The 21,608-nt window shown below is 43.9% G+C and overlaps 1 protein-coding gene across 4 annotated transcripts in view; it reads left to right on the top strand.

The window, feature by feature from the left end:
* LOC106985287 (uncharacterized) overlaps positions 1 to 21,608 on the top strand; it is a 71,766-nt gene that overhangs the window by 26,390 nt on the left and 23,768 nt on the right. The gene's annotated exons all lie outside the window — the stretch shown is intronic.

Raw genomic sequence — 21,608 nt, forward strand, 5'->3', positions numbered from 1 at the left:
ACCTACTTCTTTAACTAAAGTTGCTCCCATCTGGGAGATTTTTAACTAAAATGGGAATTAAGAGATTTATGCCTTCGTGATATCTGTATAAAGCATGTTAACAAAAACCTTCTTTTGAGTATGCAATTCAGCTTCGGCCTCTATTAGCCCCTGAATGTTGACCTTTAGCTCATCATTTGTAGTCTGGCCTAAGAGAAATTCTGTTCCGCTATGATGGGGTGGGGTGGGGGGTTGTGAATGGCCACTAAGCTAATTCCTCTCGAAATTTGGTAGAATCTTCTCAAAGTGGAGGTTAAAGGGCTTTATAATTTAAAAGGTCTGCTGCCTTCCAGGGGACCTGAAATTTTTTTCGGTGGGGGCCTAGGGTGCATCTGTAAAGGATATTGTTTGCGCAGGAATGGCTGAAGCTGGCCGAGCCAAGACTACAGAGCCCTGGAAATAGGAGCTAAGTGAGCCTTGCTGCTAGTCTCCAGTGCTTTTGTTGAATTCATTTCCTGGCTTTTAGCATTTACAGGAGCAACCTGTATACTTTGGGTCTTGACTTTAGGCTGGTGGCTGTCTAAATTTTGCAGGGGAAGTGAAGTTAAAATAGGAAGATGGGGCTGGATTTTAACAATGGGAATTTACGTTGGATGTAGACATTAATTTTTATTCTAGGTCTAATCTCTATTCTTTCATCTTGTCAAGGGAGCCCCGAAGGCCAGCTGTTCTACTAATAAGACAATTGAGAGTTCTCTGTAATTTTTCTTTTAAAATTTTTTTAAATTATTTTTTTTAATGTTTATTTATTTTTGAGAGAGGGAGACAGAGCACAAGCAGGAGAGGGGTAGAGAGAGAGGGAGACACAGAATCTGAAGCAGGCTCCAGGCTCTGAGCTGTCAGCACAGAACCTGACGCGAGGCTCGAACTCACAGACAGAGAAATCATGACCTGAGCCAAAGTCGGAGGCTTGACCGACTGAGCCACCCAAACGCCCTTATTTTTTTTCTTTCAGATATAATCAATGTCAAGGATCCATTGTCTGGCCATTGACAAGTAGGATCTATTAATCTTAATAGTGACTTAAACCAAAAAAGCCTTTTTATGGCTCAACAAGGGATGTAAGAGGAATACCCAAAGGCAGTGTAAAAAAAAAAATACAGCCCAAACAAGGTGCAGAAAGTTCACTTCCCCACGTTAGGGTAAGAAAGCAAAAACCCTCGTTGTACAGGTGGTAAGGATCTTGTATTGAAAACAGTATCTCTGGTATCCCACTGGAATGTGAGATGCTTACAGTCACAGAGCTATTAATCGATGACACTGGGCAGGTGCTAATGGAATGGGACTTTTCCAGTACTAACAAGCAAGGAAGGTTGAAATAACAGAGGTTCCTTATGGGCTGGGACCGCTTATGACAAACTCCCCTGAGATCTGGCACAGTTGGGCAAGAACTATAAGGAAGCCTGTTTTTTGATTAATTTGTAGTTAAAATTTATTATTTATTTATTTTTATTTTTAATTCCAGTATAGTTAACATACAGTGTTGTATTAGTTTCAGGTGTACAGTCTAGCGATTCAACAATTTTATATATTATTCATTGCTCATCAAGATGAGTATACTCTTAATCTGCTTCACCTGTTTCACCCATCACCCCCTTCCCCTCCCCTCTGGCAGCCATCAGTTTGTTCTCTATAGTTAAGAGTCTGTTTTTTTGGTTTGTCTCAATTTTTCCCTTTGTTAATTTGTTTTATTTCTTAAATTCCACGTATGAGTAAGATCCTGTTGTATTTGTCTTTCACTGACGGGCTTATTTTGCTTAGCATTATACTCTCTAGCTCCATCCATGTTGTTGCAAATGGCAAGCTTTTTTCATTCTTCTTTATGAATGAATAATATTCCATTGTGCATACATACCACATTTCTGGGGCTGCTTCCATAATTTGGCTCTTGTAAATAATGCTGCAGTAAACATAAGGATACATATATCCTGTTGAATTAGTGTTCTCGTATTCTTTGGGTAAATACTCAGTGGTACGATTACTGGATCATAGGGTATTTCTATTTTTAATTAAAAAAATGTTTTTTTATGTTTATTCATTTTTTTGAGAGACAGAGCGTGAGTGGGGGGAGGGACAGAGAGAGAGGGAGACAGAATCCGAAGCAGGCTCCAGGCTCTGAACTAACAGCACAGAGCCTAACGCAGTGCTCGAACTCATGGACCATGAGATCATAACCTGAGCCGAAGTCGGATGCTTAACCGACTGAGCCACCCAGGCGCCCCTATTTTTAATTTTTTTAATGTTTATTTATTTTTGAGAGAGAGACAGAGACAGAGTGTGAGTGGGGGAGGGGCAGAGAGAGAGGGAGACACAGAATCCAAAGCAAGCTCCAGGCTCTGAGCTGTCAGCACAGAGTCTGACACGGGGCTCGAACTCGTGAACCACAAGATCATGATCTGAGCCGAAGTCAGAGGCTTAACCGACTGAGCCACCCAGGTGCCCCTATTTTTAATTTTTTGAGGAACCTCCATACTGTTTTCCATAGTGGCTGCATAAGGTACCATGTTTTTAATCAGCTATTCCAAAACACAAGGAATCACATATTTGACCCCCTTTTGAGTAGAAAAGGGTGACTTGCCAAGCAGAAGTTCACCCACTTTTTTTTTTAAAGATTTCCCTAAATTCAGATCTACAGCCGTTTCAGCTGTCTGCCGGATACATACTGGTACATGCATTTTCCAATTGGTAGAGACCAGAGAGAGAATATTCTCACTGGTCATAAAGCCAAGCTCTCAGAAGATAGAAAAAAATGAAAGGAAAACCTCCTGTTTTTTCTCATACACACATAATAGTTTTAGCTAAGCCTTGGGTCTTTCAGAGCCAAGCTAATAACCTCAGAGGGATGTGCTGAAGCCTTGGGGATTGTGTTTTATGGTGTACCTCATTGCATGGAAATTTCCTTGAGGTTGGTGGGTGACCAGTGTCAATGTAACCCATTCCATGGTTAATTTATCCTAATATAGGAGTCTTTCACAGTGTCAGGATGGCAGAATGTTCTAAGGCGCCAGACTCCAGCTCCCCCTTCCCAATATCAGAGTCTTTGGGTTGGGTGGGAAGCACTCTAACATCTTTTACGTGCTTTACCCACGCCACTAATTTTGCGGCTTTGACTCTCAAGATGTCCGTTAGCAACAGCCTTTGCTTCATGTGCACATTAACCCACAGCAGAGTTTGTCTAAAGAGAAATGTGCACTCACTGGTCTGTGAGCCTGCCTCAAATGGCAGGCTTATTAGGGTCTATGCCTGCATTCTTACCCTATGGTTTTTCCTCCTTAAGACAAATGACACAACAGACAAAGGGAAAGAAAAACCAAGACCATCATCTGGGAAGAAATGGATCTACCAAATGTAGAGTCCCTAAGCCACAAATATGTTTTCCTGCTAACCTAAATATATATATATATATATATATATATATATATATATATATATATATATATATATATATAATCACTCTTGCTTCACTGGACTCCACAGATGGAGATTCCAGGAGGCTGACGTGGTAAGAAATCTTACCTTCTGCCGGCCGTATATCAGTTGCCCAAGATCTCTAAGCTGCAGAATTTTGGGAGCAAATATCCAGTGGAAGCTTATCCTGCCAAGGGTAAAATTTACTCTACCCTTCATGGGTCTTCTGGTTGGTCTAACAATTAAATTGACATGAGACATATTAACAGGAAAAAATGGGTGGCTCAGTTGGTTAAGCATCTGACTTCAGTTTATGATCTCACTGTCCATGAGTTCGGGCCCCAAGTCGGACTCTGTGCTAACAGCTCAGAGCCTGGAGCCTGCTTTGGATTCTGTGTCTCCCTCTCTCTCTCTGCCCCTCCCCCCCTCGTGCTCTGTGTGTGTGTGTGTGTCTCTCTCTCTCTCTGTGTCTTGAAAATAAATAAATGTTAAAAAAAATTTTAATAAAAAAAAGGACAAAATCAAATTTAATTACAAACATACAGGGAATCCACACAGACATGAAATTCCAGATAGTCAGGCAAAATGAGGTAAATGTGTCATCCAGAACTAAGGAGAAGGGGATGGGGTCTGGAACTTGAAAGTGAAGGAAAGCAATTCACAGGAAGATGAAAAAGAGTAAATGTTTGGTGAACAAATGTTTGTTGGACCATCTAGAAATAATGGGTCACAGAGAGAACTTTGATCAAACAGGTCTTGCTAGGTTCCTCCCTGTCTGTCATAGAATGTAGTTGTCTGTATTGGTTATTCTCTCTTTCTGAAGGAATCCTCTAAATTTTTTTAGGCAGTTAGGGGGAAGGTCAAATTTTCTTCCTGAGTCTTTTGGGTCTTGATTATTTTCAGCACAAAATAACCTTCCTGCTGAAGAGGCACATCTTGGGGTGGCCTACCCTTGGCCACTACTGTGTGGAAAATAAAAAACACATACTTAAACAAACAATGGGTCAAATTAGAAAATACAAAGGAAATTAGAAAATAATGTCATCTGCAAGTAGAGATAGTTTTACTTCTTCCTTTCCCACCTGGATGCTTTTTACTTCTTTTCTTACCCCATTTACTTCTTTCTTGTCAATCTCCATCACACTGTTGAAAAGAAGTGACAAAAGTGAGCATCCTTGTCTTCATTTTGGTCTTACTGGATAAGCATTCAGTCATTCACCAGTAAGTTTGATGTTCGTTGTGGGATTTTGGTAGATGCCCTTTAACATGTTGAAGAGATTCTTTTTTTTTTTTTTTAAGAAATATCCACACCCAAGCCAACAATGGGGCTCAAACTCACAAACCTGAGATCAAGAGTCGCATGCTCTTCCAACTGAGCCAGCCAGGCACCCCAAGGAAATCCTTTTTTTTATTCCTAGTTTGTTGTATGTTTTTACTATGAAGGGCTGCTGAATTCTGCCAAATGCTTTTTCTGCATCTACTGAAGAAAATTATGTGGTTTTTATGCATTTTTCTATTGATTTGCTGTATTACATTAATTTTCAGATGCTAAACTAACCTTGCATTACATAATACATTAATAACCTTGCGTTATTAACCTTATATTACTACTGGGATAAATTCCTACTTGGTCATGGTGTACAACCCTTTTTATATATTGGTGGATTCAACATGTCAGCATTTTGATGAGGATTTTTGTATCTATATTAATAAGAGATATTGGTTTATAGAGTTCTTTACTTTAGATATCTTGGTCTGGGTTTGGTATTGAGGTAATACTGTCCTCATAGAATGAGTTGTAATGTGTACCCTCCTTTCTATTTTATGGTAGAATTTATGAAGATTTGGTATTGATCAACCTGGTTCTGGGCTTTTCATTATTGAAGTTTTCTTTGTTATTAATTCATTTAATTGACTGTCTTCTTTTTCCTTTCTTTCTTTAAAAAAAATTTTTTTTTAAGTAATCTCTACACCCAACATGGGGCTTGAGGCTTGAACTCACAACCCTGAGATCAAGAGTCAAATGCTCTCTGGACTGAGCCAGCTAGGCCCCCCATCACTCTCTTTACTTTGTGTGTGTGTGTGTGTGTGTGTGTGTGTGTGTGTGTGTGTGTGTGTGTTTTAGGAGAAAGAGAGAGCACATGAGTGGGGGAGAGGGAGAGAGAAGGAGAATGGAGAATCTCAAGCAGGCTCCACGTGGAGCCTGACGCAGGGCTTGATCCCACGACCCTGGGATCACGACCTGAGTCTAAATAAAGAGTTGGATGCTCAACCTACTAAGCCACCCAGGCACCCCACTCACTTTACTTCTTATAGGTCTTTCAGATACTCTTCTTGAGTCAGTTTCACTAGTTTGTGTCATTCTAGGAATTTGTTCATTTCATCTCAGTTATCTAATTTGTTGGCTTAGTTATCTAATACAGTTGTCCATACTATTCCGTTATAATTATTTCTTATTTTTATAAAATTATTAGTAATCTTCCATTATTTGCTTCTGATTTTAGTAACTTCTGTTTTCTCTCACGTGCACTCTTTTTTTTCTCCCCCTCGGCCTAGCTAAATGTCAATTTTGTTGATATTTTCAAAGAACCAACTTTGGGTTTTATTGGTTTTCTCTATTTTTAAATTTTTATTTCATTAATTTCTTCTCTAACCCATATTTCCTTTTCTGCTTTCTTTGGGTTGAGTTTGCTCTTTTTATTCTAGTTTCTTAAGAAGATTATTAATTTGGGGTGCCTGGGTGATTCAGTTTGTGAGTTTGAGTTCCGCGTTGGGCTCTGCACGGGCAGCACACGGCCTGCTTGGGATTCTCCCTCTCCCTCTCTCTCTGCCCCTCCCCCACTTGCTCTCTCTTTCTCTCAAAATAAGTAAACTTAAAAAAATTAAAAAATAGATTGTTGATTTGCCATCTTTCTTCTTTTCTGATGTGGACATTTAGAGCTGTAAATTTCTCTCTAAATACTGCTTTAGCTGCATTTAATGTTTTGGTATGTTTTGTTGTCATTTTCATTCATCTCAAATTACTCTATTAAAATTTCATCTCAGAATTAATCTCATTTCCATTGTGATTTTTTTCTTTGATCCATTGGTTATTTACAGTGTACTTTAATTTTCACATATTTTTGCTTTGCCCAAATTTCTTTGTTTTTAATTTCCATTTCCATGCCATTGTGATCTGAGACACACTTTGTATGATTTTAATTCTTTAAAATATATTGAGTCCACACCAAGCCACATAATAGTTAAATGTCAAAAATTAGGGGCACTTGGGTGGCTCTGTCGATTAAGCATCCAACTCTTGATTTTAGCTTGGATCATCATCTCATGGTTTCATGGGTTCAAGCCCTGTGTTGGGCTCTGTGCAGTGACCACACAGAACCTGCTTGGGATTCTCCCCCTCTTTCTCTGTCTCTGCCCCTCCTCCACTCGAGCTCTCTCTATCTCAAAATAAATAAATAAACTTTTAAAAAATCAGAAATTAAAGCTGGTGAGAGAATCTTAAAAGCAGCAAAAGAAAAAGAATTAGTTGCATACAAGACAATACCCATAAGACCATAAGCTGATGTTTAGCAGAAACTTTGCAGGCCAGAAGGGAGCGGCATGATATAGTCAGAGTGCTGAAAGGAGGTGAGTATAGGTCAGGGGAAGAGCATTTGACTGCAAAGTGCTGAAAGGAAAAGCTTACCACCCAGAATACACTACCCAGCAAGGTCATCATTCAGAATTGAAGGAGAGTCCCAGGCAAACAAAAGTTAACAGAGTTCATCACCACTCAGCCGGTCTTACAAGAAATGTTAAGAGGACTTGTTTGGGGCGCCTGGGTGGCGCAGTCGGTTAAGCGTCCGACTTCAGCCAGGTCACGATCTCGCGGTCCGTGAGTTCGAGCCCCGCGTCAGGCTCTGGGCTGATGGCTCAGAGCCTGGAGCCTGTTTCTGATTCTGTGTCTCCTTCTCTCTCTGCCCCTCCCCCGTTCATGCTCTGTCTCTCTCTGTCCCAAAAATAAACGTTGGAAAAAAAAAAAAAGGACTTGTTTAAGTAGAAAATGTTATAACTAGAAGTAAGAAAATTATGAAAGGAAAAGATTGCAGTGGCAAAAACAAACATGTGGTAAGGTAGTAAAGTAGATCGGTCACTTACAAAGCTAGTATGAAGGTTAAAGCACAAAAGTAGGAGAATCAATTCTATCTACGAAAATAAATCAAAAAATAGGAGTCATGGCTTTGGAAGTTCTTCCCCATGATCTCCTTATTTACTGCAAATAAGATTTACAAAAAATATTAGTTAAGGGATACATGAGATAAAATGGTGGGAAGTATAACATCATTTACAGAAAACGGAGGGGGGTGTAAAAATGCAGGGCTTTTAGAACGTGTTGACTTAAGTGACAATCAACTTCATACAGACTGCTGTATGCATGGAATGTTATAGATGAACCTCATGTAACCGGAAACCACGAACCTATAATAGATACACAGAAAAATAAAGGAATCCAAGCATAACACTAAAGAAAGTCACCCCACCACAAGGGAAGAGAGCAAGAAAGGAAAATGGAAGTACCACAAGATAACCAGAAAACAACAAAGTCACTGTAAGTACATACTTAGCAATAATGACTTTAAATGTGAGGCACCTGGGTGGCCCAGTCAGTTAAGTGTCCGACCTCGGCTCAGGTCATGATCTTGTGGTTGGTGAGTTTGAGCCCCGCGTCGGGCTCTTTGCGGGCTCCTTGCTGTCAGCGTGGAGCTTTGGATCCTCTGTCTCCCTCTCTCTCTGCGCTTCCGTTGCTCACGCGCTCTCTGTCTCTCCCTCAAAAACAAATCAACATTTAAAAAAATAATCACTTTAAATGTAAACAGACTACATGTTCCAATCAAAAGACATAGGGTGACTGAATGGATAGAAAAAAACAAGACCCATCTATATGCTGCGTACAAGTAACTCACTTCAGACCTAAAGACACATAAGGAAAGTGAAGGGGTGGAAAAAGATATTTCATGAAAATGGAAACAAACAAAAAAGCTGGAGTAGCAGTTGTACCCCTCTATGCACCCAACACAGGAGTACCTAAATGTATAAAACAAATATTAACAGATATAAAGGGATAATTGACAATAATAGTAGGGAACTTTAATGCCCCACTTACATCAATGAATAGAGCATCCAGACAGAAAATCAGTAAGTAAACAGTGGCTTCAAAGGACAAATAAGACCAGGTAGGCTTAACAGATACATACAGAACATTCCATCCCAAAGAAGAGAATACACATTCTTTTCAAGTACACTTGGAACATTTTCCAGGATAGTTCATATTTTAGGCCACAAAACAAGGTTCATTAAATTTAAGAAGATAGAAGTGATTTCAAACACAATTAAAAAAAAACAGAAACAGACCCATAAATACTGAGAACAAACCAGTGGTTGCCAGAGAGGAGGTTGCAGGGGGATGGATGGATGGGGTAAAAGGGATTAAGAGGTACAAAATTCCAGGGCTCAGTCGGTTAAGCCTCTGACTCTTAATCTCACGGTTTGTGATTTGGAGTCCCACATCAGGGCTGAAAGCACAGAGCCTGCTTGAGATTCTTTCTCTCTCTCTCTCTCTCTCTCCCCCTCCCCTGTTCCTGCTCTCTCTCTCTCTCAAAATAAATAAACTTAAAAAAAAAGAGGTACAAACTTCCAGTTATAAAAGAAATGTCATGGGGATGACCAGTACGGCATGGGGACTATAGTTAATCATACTGTAATAACTTTGTATGGTGACAGATGGTAACTATACTTACCGTGAACATTTTGTAATGTGTATAAATTCCAAATCACCATGTTGTACATCTAAAGCTAATAAAATATCATGTGTCAACCGTACTTCAATTTTAAAAAGAAAAGGTTCAGTAAGGTGCTTCAGGCTGCAGGTTTTCAAGTAATGGAGCTGGTTTTGTGCGCAGACTCCATCCATATGCCTCATACTCCTATGGCTCGCCTCTCCAGGATCTGTTTGCGGAGATCCCTCGGGCTGGAAATAGACCTGCCTTATAAAGCTCCTACTGGGTGCTTCCATCCTGGTGGTTAGTCGGCCCTCCGCAAGGATGGCTGCTGGGGAGGAAACTAAACTTCTGAATTCTCCATGACTTAATTTCTCACACCGGCTGCCAGGCTGGGTGCTCCCTGGGTCTGGATTCCTTTCCATCCCACACAGCGCCCCCTAGTTGGTCCTCGTCTCGTATCCCAGCAGCCCAGGACCTGGGCATCCTTCTGCTTCTCCATCCATAGAGGCTGGGAAGCCAAGGTGCACACTGAACACATGCTGACTCGTCTTCGCTGTTCTTCCTCCTCTACCTCTGCCTCCACTCAGTGCCCTCCTCCTCCAAGCCAGCACCCCTACCCTGGAGGCAGAGGTGGCCATTCCCTGAATTGGAAGCCAGTGGGTTGGGCCGGGGACCTGTAGGGCCTGGAGAATCAGATGGGGCAGGACACGGTCTGACAGTGGCCAGTCACTGCAGGAGTCAGGAGCCTGGGTTGGGACTCTTGTGCTCCCCTTCCAGGGGCTGCCACCTGCCCAGCACAGCAGATAGTGGGTTCCTTGTACCTTGTACCTTGAGCTGCCAGAGTCTCAGGGGCTGTGGTTGGAGCGTGATGCTCATCTGAGCAAATAGGTTTCACAGGGTTGAGCGCAGAGGGAAAAGAAAAGGGAGGAAATGGGGAGAGGTGAGTATATGGAGCACTTCCCGGGAGGCCCTGCATAGTGGTCAAAGCCTGTGGGATACCAGGTAGCTGCTGACTGCCCCACTTAAGTGCACACGTGTTTGCATCATGCCCGGAGGAAGTGATCTGGGTGCTTTCCTGGCGGTCCGTGGGGCAGAGGAATGAGCCAGTTTCAAAGACGGCCTTCTCCATGCCAGCCATCCCATTAATGGGAAGGTTCGGATTTTAGAGAATTAATACTCAACAGGCATTGCAAGGCATCGTAGAGGTAGTAAAATTGAAGTCCAGATAGGAAAATACACTTGGCCAAGGTCAAACTGTGAGTTAAGGACATAGCTAGATTCATGCATTAACTCATTCATCCATTCATTTATTCATCAGGCATTGTTTGCATATCTATCGTGTGCCAGGTACTGTGCTAGACGCTGGGGGTACAGCAACGGTGAGACCAGCCAGGCCCTACCCTCCTGGATTGCCTAGTCCCCAGTACAGACAAGTAAATGAGCTGATTACCATTTAGATTTCTGGGATTGGGGGGTCAAGGATCAAACAACTCCCTATAGACCAGTTCTGCCTTTACTTCCAGCCTCTTTTGCTCCTGCTCCCTGCTCCCTTGGGTTCTGGTCACGTGGGCCTTCAAAACACACCAAGCTCGGGGTGCCTGGGTGACTCAGTTGGTTAAATATCTGACTCTTGATTTTGACTCAGGTCATGATCCCAGGGTTGTGGGATTGAGCCCTGTGTTGAGCTCTGTGCTTAGTGTGGAACCTGCTTAAGATTCTCTCTCTCTCTCTCTCTCTCTCTCTCTCTCTCTCTCTCTCTCTTCCTCTCCCTCTCCCTTTCCCTTTCCCTTTCCTTCTCCCCCTCCCCTCTCTCCCCTACTCTCTCCTTCTCCCTCTGTCCCCCTTCCTCCCTCCCTCCTTCTGCCTCTCTTCCTCGCTCATGCTCTCTCTCTCTCTCTCCCTCTCTCAAGTAAATAAGTAAACAAACAAACAAATACACACCAAGTTCATTGCCACCTTGGGTCCTTTTCACTGGCTGTTCTCTCTGCCTGGAATGCTCTTTCTACAGGTCTCTGTATGGATGCCTTCTTCACAGCCTAATAACTCTGCTTAGATGCCACCTCCTGTAAAGCCCTCTCTGAGCCCCTGAGCCAAAAGCCCTCACCCCCACCGTGTTTGGTTGTTTGCAGTCTTGTTGAATCTCTGTCTCCCTCCTAGCTGACAGCGCTCAGTACTTAAACAGTGCCTGGCACGTCGTAAGCACTCCGTTACTATCTTCCAGTAGTCTTAGGAAAGGCTCAGGATTCCTTTTCTTCCCATAAGGCTCCTGAGCACCTTGGGTCTGAAATCCTTACAGAGGACAAACACTCTCATTTCGCAAGTAGTATATTGAGTTGCAGAAAGAGGCAGTAACTGCCTGAATTCATAAAGTTCTAGCAATCTCTTGCCTCACCCTCGTGCTCCCCCAGTCTTGGGGACATCACAGCCAGTTCTTCAGACATTTCTTCTCATTGCAGAGAGCAGTGCACCGAGAACCTGAGAGGCCATTATGCCCCAAGGACACTCAGTCTGAAAGCAACTAATTCTCTCCATTTTTGTTTAAGTGGGAAGATCTTTGCCTTAATTTCTGAAAGATTGCTTTGCTGGATGTAGGATTCCTGTTGGCAGTTTTGTGGGTTTTTTGAGCACTTGGAGTGCTGTCTGACTGCATCAGGCGGAGCACGTATACACCAACTCCCCATGGTCATCGGTTGGGGGCTGTTCCTGGGAGCATCTGTTCCCCAGTGTTGCCAGCCTTCCCCACACAGGCAGAGGGGCTTTGGACCACGGAAGAAACATGAGGCAGTTGGACTTTGGGCCAAGCGCATGTGGCCGAGGAGGTGTGGTAGGACACGCACATCAGCTGCTCTAGACGACCTGTCAAGGTGACACGACAGCGGGGCCGTGATTTGAGCTCAGGGTCATCTGATGACGAATTCCACGTTCTTAGCCGCTGGTTGGTTCCGTGAATGGAGAGGTTGGAAAAGAATAGCAGAGGTCTGCTAGAGGGTTGGTCAAAATTACTTACCTAGACTGCTTCTCATTTACATATCCCACACATTGTTAGAGACCCCTGCTCTGTGCCCATCCTCTGGCTGGGCTTGCTGGTCACAAAGATGAACCAGGCATGTTTCCTGCCCTCAAGGTAAATATGTCTGCTGGGCGATAGTCGTCTAAGGGGATGAACCCACACTTTACTGCCCCATCTTGTCTGTGTTGACTAGGGAGTCCTTCCTGGAGGAGGTGTTGCCTTAGCACTGGAGAGGACTTTTGGGGGTATCAAGCTTATTCCTTTCACTTTACAGGCGAGGGAACCCAGGACTGCAGCAAACAAATGGCCTGTAAAAGAGGGCATGCAGAAGGCATTCTGGAGGCCAGCCTCCCGAGTGGCCATGCCCTCCCCTGGGCCCCAGTCCCAGATGCAGACAGTGCAGCTATCCCAGATGCAGCTGCTTGGTGCCTACACCCTCCGCCCTACCCAGAGCTCTTTCCTTCAGAGGGAGACCAGGCTCTGCTCTAAGCCTCAGCCCTGGGCCATTTTTCCTTAAGAAAAAGAAGTGAGCAACCTCTTCTGAAGGCATTTAGTGTACTGGTGTGGGGGAAGGTGTACGTGCACCAGGGGCTGGGGGTTGTGAGAGGGCATCTTAAAGTTTGGTGAGTTGCCTCTTCTCCTTGTCTGGATTTACCTCGTCCTCAGTTGAGTCCTGGAGGGGAGATGAGCCATAAGGAAAAAAAAAAAAGGTGAAAAGAAAGAATTTATCTTTGATTTCCAAACTCTACAGCATGAATTTCTCGAAGAAACTTAACAGATGCTATCTACCCCCCCCCCCCCCGCCCCCCCCCCCACACAGAGCTTTTGCAGATATAATAGGCCTGTCTTCTGGGGGTCTGGCCCTGATGATGACCTGTGACACAACTCGTAGTGGGTATTTGGCCAGCGGTACATTTGAATTCCCTTGAAATGAGTTGTTGCGGTGATGTGCTCTGGACCCTGTCCTTTACCCCGCACTTCAGGGGGCCGGGCCGGTCCCTTCATTGGTCAGATGAGGACTGCAGGCCCAGAGCAGTGGAGCAGCCTGTTCCAGGGAGCCCCGAGAGCTCTACCCAGAGAAGGCCGGCCTCTGGGGCGGGGGGGAGGGCCTTGTCCTCCTTTCTGTGTCCGAGATCATTCACTTATGGGCAACACACACCAGCCGGGTTCATACCCTAAGCACTTCCCACACCATCCTGCCCAGAACTCTTTTACTTAAAGGGTTGAAGACACAAGGCCCCTCCCCAAACCCTGGCACTAGACCGGTTTGCCTCTCAGAAACGTAAACAACCTTCTCAAGGGTGTTTTTGCAGGCCTTGACAGAGTGTTGCAATTTAGACTCTTCTTCCAAAAGGCCAAGTGTGATTCCATTACAACTCTCATTCCTCCCAATCTTCTTACAAATATGTGCCCATCAACGGGCAGTACCGCACTTGAGCAACAACCAGCTATGCACTTAGAGTGAATTAACATTCTGAGAACAACAGGCCCATGGCTTGGAAACTGTTCTACCAATATTTTAGACTCCAGAAAAACAAAGCACTCCTTCTGAAAGCAAGTTCGGTCAGGTTACACAAAGAGATAACAAGAGATTTCAGATTCCGGCATAGATGGCATAATTGGTGTCCTTGTCTCCCTCCAAAGCACAGCCCCCAGACAGAATTAGGGCCCTTATGAGAACGGCAGAGTTGGATCATAATTTTCTCTTTCAAGGCCAAGAATCTTTGTCTGGGGAAAATAATAGAGATAAGGCAGAGAACAAGGAGGAGTCTCTGTCTGGTACCCCTTGAATAAGGGGGGCCAAAGAAAATGAAACAAGGGATGTTTTGAACTCCGAAGTTGAAAAGAAGGTTGTGAGACCTAGGGCAGAAAGAAACCCATGGCAATGGCCGAGCCCAGACCTTCCCTTGGGGTGTGGGAACAAAGGTGGTAAGTGGGGGCTGACAGGTGGGTACCACCCCCGGGAGGAAGCCAGTGGGGCACAGGTGGGTAGCTCTAGCCTGCTGGGCTTTACGAAAGAAAACCTGCGATAGGAAACAGATTCATATGTAAATCTGTCGATCTGTGTGTAAATTCAGATTAATATGTAAATTGGCCCCTAACATCTCCTTCCACAGTTCCCATCACAAAGCCAGGCAATAGGGTACTCAACTGGTCATCCTAAGTAAGAGGTTTCGGTTGGATTAAAATATTTATGAAGAATGAAGGAAAGTCAGGACTGAGAGGAAGTTGGGGTTTTTTTTAAATGTTTATTTTTGAGAGAGACAGAGAATGCGAGCAGGGGAGGGGCAGAGAGAGGAGAACAGGGCTGAGAGCCCAAGGTGGGGCTTGAACTCACAAACCAGGAGATCATGACCTGAGCCAAAGTCGGACGCTCAACCGACTGAGCCCCCCAGACTCCCCTCAGAGGAGGTTTTACAGTGTGATTTTCCCTGGCCTAGGTCCTCAACCCTAACACCCCAAGAAACACAAAAGATGGTTCTATTTCTTCACCTAATCAGGAGAAATTCCCAAGGATGTCTCACGAGTTCCATGGAGCCACGTCAAAATCTCATCTCCAATAGGGAGTCAGACAGAAATATTGTAAATAGAGGCTAAATTGGTTCTTTTGGTATTTAATAATATAAAACTTCGGGCGCCTGGGTGGCTCAGTCGGTTGAGCGTCAGGCTTCAGCTCAGGTCATGATCTTTTGGTTCGTGGGTTCGAGCCCCATGTTAGGCTCTCTGCTGACAGCTTGGAACCTGGAGCCTGCTTCGAGTTCTGTATCTCCCTCTCTCTCTGCTTCTCTCTCTCTCTCCCCCCACCTCTCAAAACATTAAAAAATTTTTGATATAAAAACTTAGACATTGGACTCTCACCATGGCCAAATTGTTAGGTGGGTAGATTCTATAGTCTCAAAACTTTACTGAAGTCTCCACTCAAGGGAGTGTTCGGTGTTCATTCGTTCTGAACTGGAAGCAAGGAGGCTAGCTACCAGCTGTGAATCCTGGTCGACGTGTGGGATGGGAAGGGATGAGGAGGTCATCTCCATAGTCACTGAGTTGCTATCCCAGAGCAGCAACCACAGCCAAGTCCGTAAGTCATGGTCCATTCACCTCACCGTGCTTTTCTTCACCTTGTGAAACATGGGAAAGACTCACTCCGTAGGCAGAATAAAAATGATGCTTTGAATAACTCTGTTCATACCCTCCCGATACTTTCAGGCACCATACACAAACTGGCTTATTCCCTCTCATAACTGGTAGCCTTGTGATATTGTACAGCGATACCTCAGTTCCCTAGAATCACATTAGAGGAGAACTTCGGTTCATCAGGATCATGTACTTATTGCAGGAAAAGGCAAATAGCCACAAAAATCACTTCTACTTTGCTGAGTCTTTTTCTTTTTTAAGCCGCTGTTTGCGTTGTGTTGTGTTTTATGCATCTGCTTAGAGGCAGTCCCGGGGGTCAGCACACATTCAGCCTCATAACCTGTATCTTTTTCAACTACAATCATGGCAGTGAAGTTTGATCTCAACACGCTGGACTCATTTCTGACCCTCTGCCTTTGCTTGCGCTGTTCCCATCCCAACCCCTTCCTCATCGGGCTTCAGCATTTGGGTCTTGCCTCGTTTCCTCTTCGCATTTTCTGTCTCCTTTCACTCACCTCCTTCTTCTTTCTTCTTTCTCAACCTCACCTGGCCAGTTGTCTCCCCCTGCCCCAGCCTGTGGGCCCGAAGCGTGGATCACTCGTTGAGAGACAGCAGCTGTGACTTCGGCTTCCCACCGAGAACGGTTTTGTGGGTGGCGTTCTGAGGTTCCCTGCCTGCACCGCGAACACTTGAATTTTCGGATCGGGTGTCCTGCTTGTTTCCTCACCGAAGCTAGGGTGGAGCTTTACATGGAGTAAAAAACGAGCAGCGATGAGAGCAGCAGCTCGGATGCTTGGCAGGCCTACTGCGGGCCAAGTACTGCGCTGAGCAATATGCGTGAGTTAGGAGTATTTGCTGTTTTGCAGATGAGAAAACAAAGACAGGGAGAGGTTAATCATTTGTCCAGATCACACAGCTGACAAGGGGTACAGTGGAATATACTCATCGTACGTTCCGCTCAGTCCACTGGACTCCGTTTGAGAAGAAAATGGCTGCATGCATATTTTCACGTATCTCTTCAATAGAAAATGAGAAGATAAGTGACAACATGGTTTTCTTGTTTATTTCCTGTTCTTTAGAACCTTTCATTAGCCAGAGTAAACCTATTTCTGGGGCATCCTGTTGAATTAAGGATATACTTTAAATATACAAGCATACCTTGGAGATAGCGTGGCTTCAGTTCCAGACCACTGCAATGAAGCGAATATCGCAATGAAGCAAGTCAAATTAATTTTGTGGCTTCCCAGTGCATATAAAAGTTATATGTAGTCTATACTGTAGTCTGTTAACTGTGCAGTAACGTCATGTCTAAAAAATGTACATATCTTAATTACAAAATACTTTGTGGCTAAAAACTGCTGACCATGATCTGAGCTTTCAGCAAGTCATAATCACTAATCATAGATCACCATAACAGATATAATAATAATAAAAAGGTTTGAAGGATTGTGGGAATTACCAAAATGTGACACAGAGACACAAAGTGAACAAATGCTGTTGGAAAAACGGTGCCAGTAGACTTGATCAACACAAGGTTGCCATAAACCTTTAATTTGTTAAACACACACACACACGCACACAACTGCAAAGTGCAATGAAATGAGGTATGCCTGCATAACCATGCAATATTTGTGGATAAAAATTTAGCGGAAGAAACCATTGGGCATGTGCTAGAGATTTTTCTTTTGTTCTTCTATTTGCATCATTTAAATAGAGTCCCTTTGGGGCCCCTGAGTGGCTCAGTCGGTTAAGCATCCAACTTTGACTCAGGTCATGATCTTGCTGTTCGTGAGTTCAAGCCCCATGTGGAGCTCTGTGCCGACAGCTCAGAGCCTGGAGCCCGCTTTGGATTCTGTGTCTCCCTCTCTCTCTGCTCCTCTCCCGCTTGTGCTCTCTCTCTGTGTCTCTCCCAAAAATAAATTTTAAAAAAATTTTTAAAAATTAAAAAAAATCCATTCCCTTTTCTATGCTTCAAGCTGCTCTTTTTTCTTTCCAAATCTTCGACCCATCTATTTATTGTCTGTCTTAGAATGTAAGGGAACATATAAGATAAACATCATACAATAAGGAAGATGGAAATTAATTTTTTTTAAAAAAAGAGAAGGCCATCTCCCTTTCCTGAGTGAATGGTAGTCAGTCTGTGGACACACAATATCACTGCAATTTAGAAGTCTTATACACTAAAAAGCAAGACAAGGGGCGCCTGGGGGGCTCAGTCGTTTGAGCGACCAACTCTTGATTGTAGCTCAGGTCACGATCTTGTGGTTCCTGAGATTGAGCCCCTCATCGAATCCCCTGCTTGGAATTCTCTCCCTCCCTCTCTCTGCCCCTTCCCCACTCGTGCTCTATCTCAAGATAAATAAATAAGCTTAAAAATTTTTTTCATGTAAAAAAGGAGATGTTTTGTGTGTGAGTGTGTGACACACACACACAATGGAGTATTATTCAGCCATAAAATATAATGAAATCTTGCCACATGTGACAACATGGATAGAACCAGAAGGTATTATGCTAAGTGAAATAAGTCAATCAGAGAAAGACAGATATCATAGGATTTCACTCATATGTGTAATATAAGAAACCAAATGAACAAAGAAAAAAAGAGACAAACCAAAACACAGATCCTTAACTATAGAGAACAAAGAGATGGTTATAAGAGGGAAGGGGATGGGGGATGGGTCAAACGGGTGAAGGGGATTGAGAGTATGCTCATGATGAGCACTGAGTAATGTGTAGAATTGTTGAATCACTGTATTGTACACGTGAAACTAATGTAACACTGTATGTTAACTATACTGGAATAAAATTTTTTTAAAATAATAAATGATTAAAAAAATCAAAAGTAAAAAAAAAATTTCCGCAACATCTTATGATACATATTGGCATTCGTTAATGTCATGTAGGCCAGTAGCTACTCTAGTATATCCCCTCTGTTTACTGATAAGTATTTCCCCTTTGAGCCAGCAATAGTCTAAACGATTAGTGTTTTTGTAGCTTGTTCTGATAAATATGGGGTCATGTTGAATCTCCTCCTTACACACTTATTCGACTGTTCTTTTGTTTTCTTACTTATTTTTCCATTTCAATTGAAACTGTGTTAAAATCAGAAAATTACTTGGAGCAAATTGTCATATGTTACATATCTGCTGATCTAATCTACCCGTATATCTGCGATGGATCCTTTTGCAAATAACACCTCAATCTTACATGTTCTGCCAGTACTCCTAAAATCTCTCAGTGGCCCCTCATCTCTCCTTAGCAGTGGGGTTCAACTCTCTTTGTACCGCTCAGTAGCTAAGTGAAAGTTGTCCAGAAGCTTCTCTTTACACTGGCCTCGTTTCGCTCTGCCTTTAACCTTCTTTCTGTGAGGCCAGTAAAGGTTAGGAGGCCTGGTCTTGGTCCCTTTCTTTCTGACGTCTGGAACTTAGAAGACAGCTTTCTGAAAATAAGTTGCTTCTGTTTCTGAAAATAAGTTCCTTTCTATTTTGCATACCAAAATAGAGTTGGTATCACTCCGTCCACTCCTGCTCACCCATTTTTGTCCTTCCGCTAGCATCCCTAAAGCTCTTGGGTTTCAGGAGATGCTCAGAAAAGGTTAAAAAAAGGGGAAAAAAAACCCGGGGGGTTGGGGAAGCTTGAAGTTGCACTCACATTTTCCCACTCTCGGGATCAGACTCGTTAGATTTTCAGAGCATCCAAAGACTTTTCAACCAGACTTTCAACCACCTTGAATCACTTGCTGTTAGTTCACGTGTGTGCTGTGGACTGGATCGTGTTTTCCCCAAATTCAGATGTTGAGGCCTTGTCTTACTTGTCATCTAGGGCCGCCACAACACACCACAGACTGGGTGGCTTTAAACAGTAGAAATGTATTTCTCACACTGCTGGAGTCTGCAAGTCTGTGATCAAGGTGCGAGCGTGATCAGCTTCTGGTGAATGCTCTCTCGTGGCTTGTAGGTGGCCGTCTGCTTGCGTGGCCACACAGGGTGCAGGGGTGGGGGGAGGGGCGGAGGGAGAGAGAGCTTGAGCTTTCTGGTATCTCTTTCTTAAGGGCACTAATCACATCATGAGGGTGGGCACCCCACCCTTATGTCTTCATTAAACCTAATTCCCAAAGGCTCCATCTTCAAATATCATCACATTGGGGATAAGGGCTTCAAAATACGAATTTAAAGGGGACACAGCTGGGGCGTGTGGGTGGCTCAGTTGATTAAGCGTCCGACTACGGCTCAGGTCATGATCTCATGGTCTGTGAGTTCGAGCCCTGCGTCAGGCTCTGTGCTGGCAGCTCAGAGCCTGGAGCCTGCTTCTGATTCTGTGTCTCCCTCTCACTCCGTTCCTCCCCACTCACACTCTGTTTCTCTCTCAAAAGTAAAGAAACATGTAAAAAAAAATTTTTTTAAATAAATAAAGAGGATAAAGGGGACACAGCAAGCCCTAACCCTCAATTGGTCTGTATTTGGATATAAGGCCTACAAGGAGTTAATTTAGGTTAAAAGAGGTCAAAGGATGGAGTCCTGATCCAATAGGATTATTATCTTTATAAGAAGATATAAAGATAATTTATATCTTTATATATATAAAGGGGTGCCTGAGTGGCTCAGTCTATTAAGTGTCCGACTCTCAGTTTCAGCTGAGGTCATGATCTCACGGTTTTGTGAGTTCGAGCCCCATGTCAGGCTCTGTGTCAGCAGCACAGAACCTGCTTCGGATCTTCTGTCCCTCCCCCGCTCATGCTGTCTCTGTTTCTCTCAAAAATGAAGAAACTTTAAAAACAAAAAGATTAAAACAAAGGAAAAGGAGAGACATGGGAAAGTTTGATCTCTACACACACACACACACACACACACACACAGAAGAAAGGACACGGTGGGAAAGCCCTCACCCCTCAGCTACGTTCCTGTTGCTGCAGCTGTTAGTTGAGGGTGGAGGAGACGGTCATCTGCTGAGGGTAGAACAGTCTTGCCAGGCTGCTCATCCCAGACTGAGAAGAGACTAAAGAACGGGGAGAGGGGACATGTCTGGAGGCACAAAACCTTCTAGAACTGGTTCTCCACAGCCCTTTGTCATGCCCATTTGCCCAAACAAAATGGCAATAGACTCTATTTAAAAACCACATGGCAGGGGCGCCTGGGTGGCGCAGTTGGCTGAGTGTCTGATGCTCGATTTCAGCTCAGGTCGGGATCCCCAGGTTGTGAGATTGAGCTCCCAGTTGGGCTCTGCACTGGGCATGGGTCTGCCTGGGATTCTCTCTCTCCCCCTCCCTCCGCCCCTCTCTTACTCATGGGCCCTCTCTGTCTCAAAAATGAATATTTTTAAAATATAAAAATAAAAGCAACATTGCGGTGTGTGCGTATGTCCAAACTCGTCAAAACGTATGCTTCAAATATGTGCGATTTTTATGATTGAGCATACTTCAGCGAAACTGAAAGAAAACAAAATTTTTGGCTCATTGGCAAATTTGGCGAGCTTTGGTGAATTAGTCATACGGTAAGTCGATCCTTCAAAGAATGGCCCACTTGTTTGCTTGGTCGCTCTGTGACTTGGCTGTTGGTACAGTGAGTTGGCTTGGAGCCAAGTCCGTGACTTCTAGCACCAAGCAAATGAGGTGGGACCGTTATCCACTGAAAGATCCTCTTTATTTTTTTATTTTTATTTTTATTTTTTTTAATATGAGATTTATTGTCAGATTGGTTTCCATACAACAGCCAGTGCTCATCCCAACAGGTGCCCTCCTCCATGCCCAGCACCCACCCTCCCCTCCCTCCCACCCCCCATCAACCCTCAGTTTGTTCTCAGGTTTTTTTTTAATTTTTTTTAATGTTTATTTCTGAGACAGAGAGAGACAGAGCATGAGTGGGGGAGGGGCAGAGAGAGAGGGAGACACAGAATCCGAAGCAGGCTCCAGGCTCTGAGCGGTCAGCACAGAGCCCGATGCGGGGTTCGAACTCACAAACCGTGAGATCATGACCTGAGCCGAAGTCGGTCGCTCAACCGACTGAGCCACCCAGGGGCCCCTTGTTCTCAGTTTTTAAGAGTCTCTTACGCTTTGGCTCTCTCCCACTCTAACCTCTTTTTTTTTTCCTTCCCCTCCCCCATGGTCTTCTGTTAAGTTTCTCAGGATCCACATAAGAGTGAAACCATATGGTATCTGTCTTTCTCTGTATGGCTTATTTCACTTAGCATCACACTCTCCAGTTCCATCCACGTTGCTACAAAAGGCCAGATTTCATTCTTTCTCATTGCCACGTAGTACTCCA

The sequence above is a fragment of the Acinonyx jubatus genome, chromosome X, assembly GCF_027475565.1.
Source record: "Acinonyx jubatus isolate Ajub_Pintada_27869175 chromosome X, VMU_Ajub_asm_v1.0, whole genome shotgun sequence".
NCBI lineage: Eukaryota > Metazoa > Chordata > Mammalia > Carnivora > Felidae > Acinonyx > Acinonyx jubatus.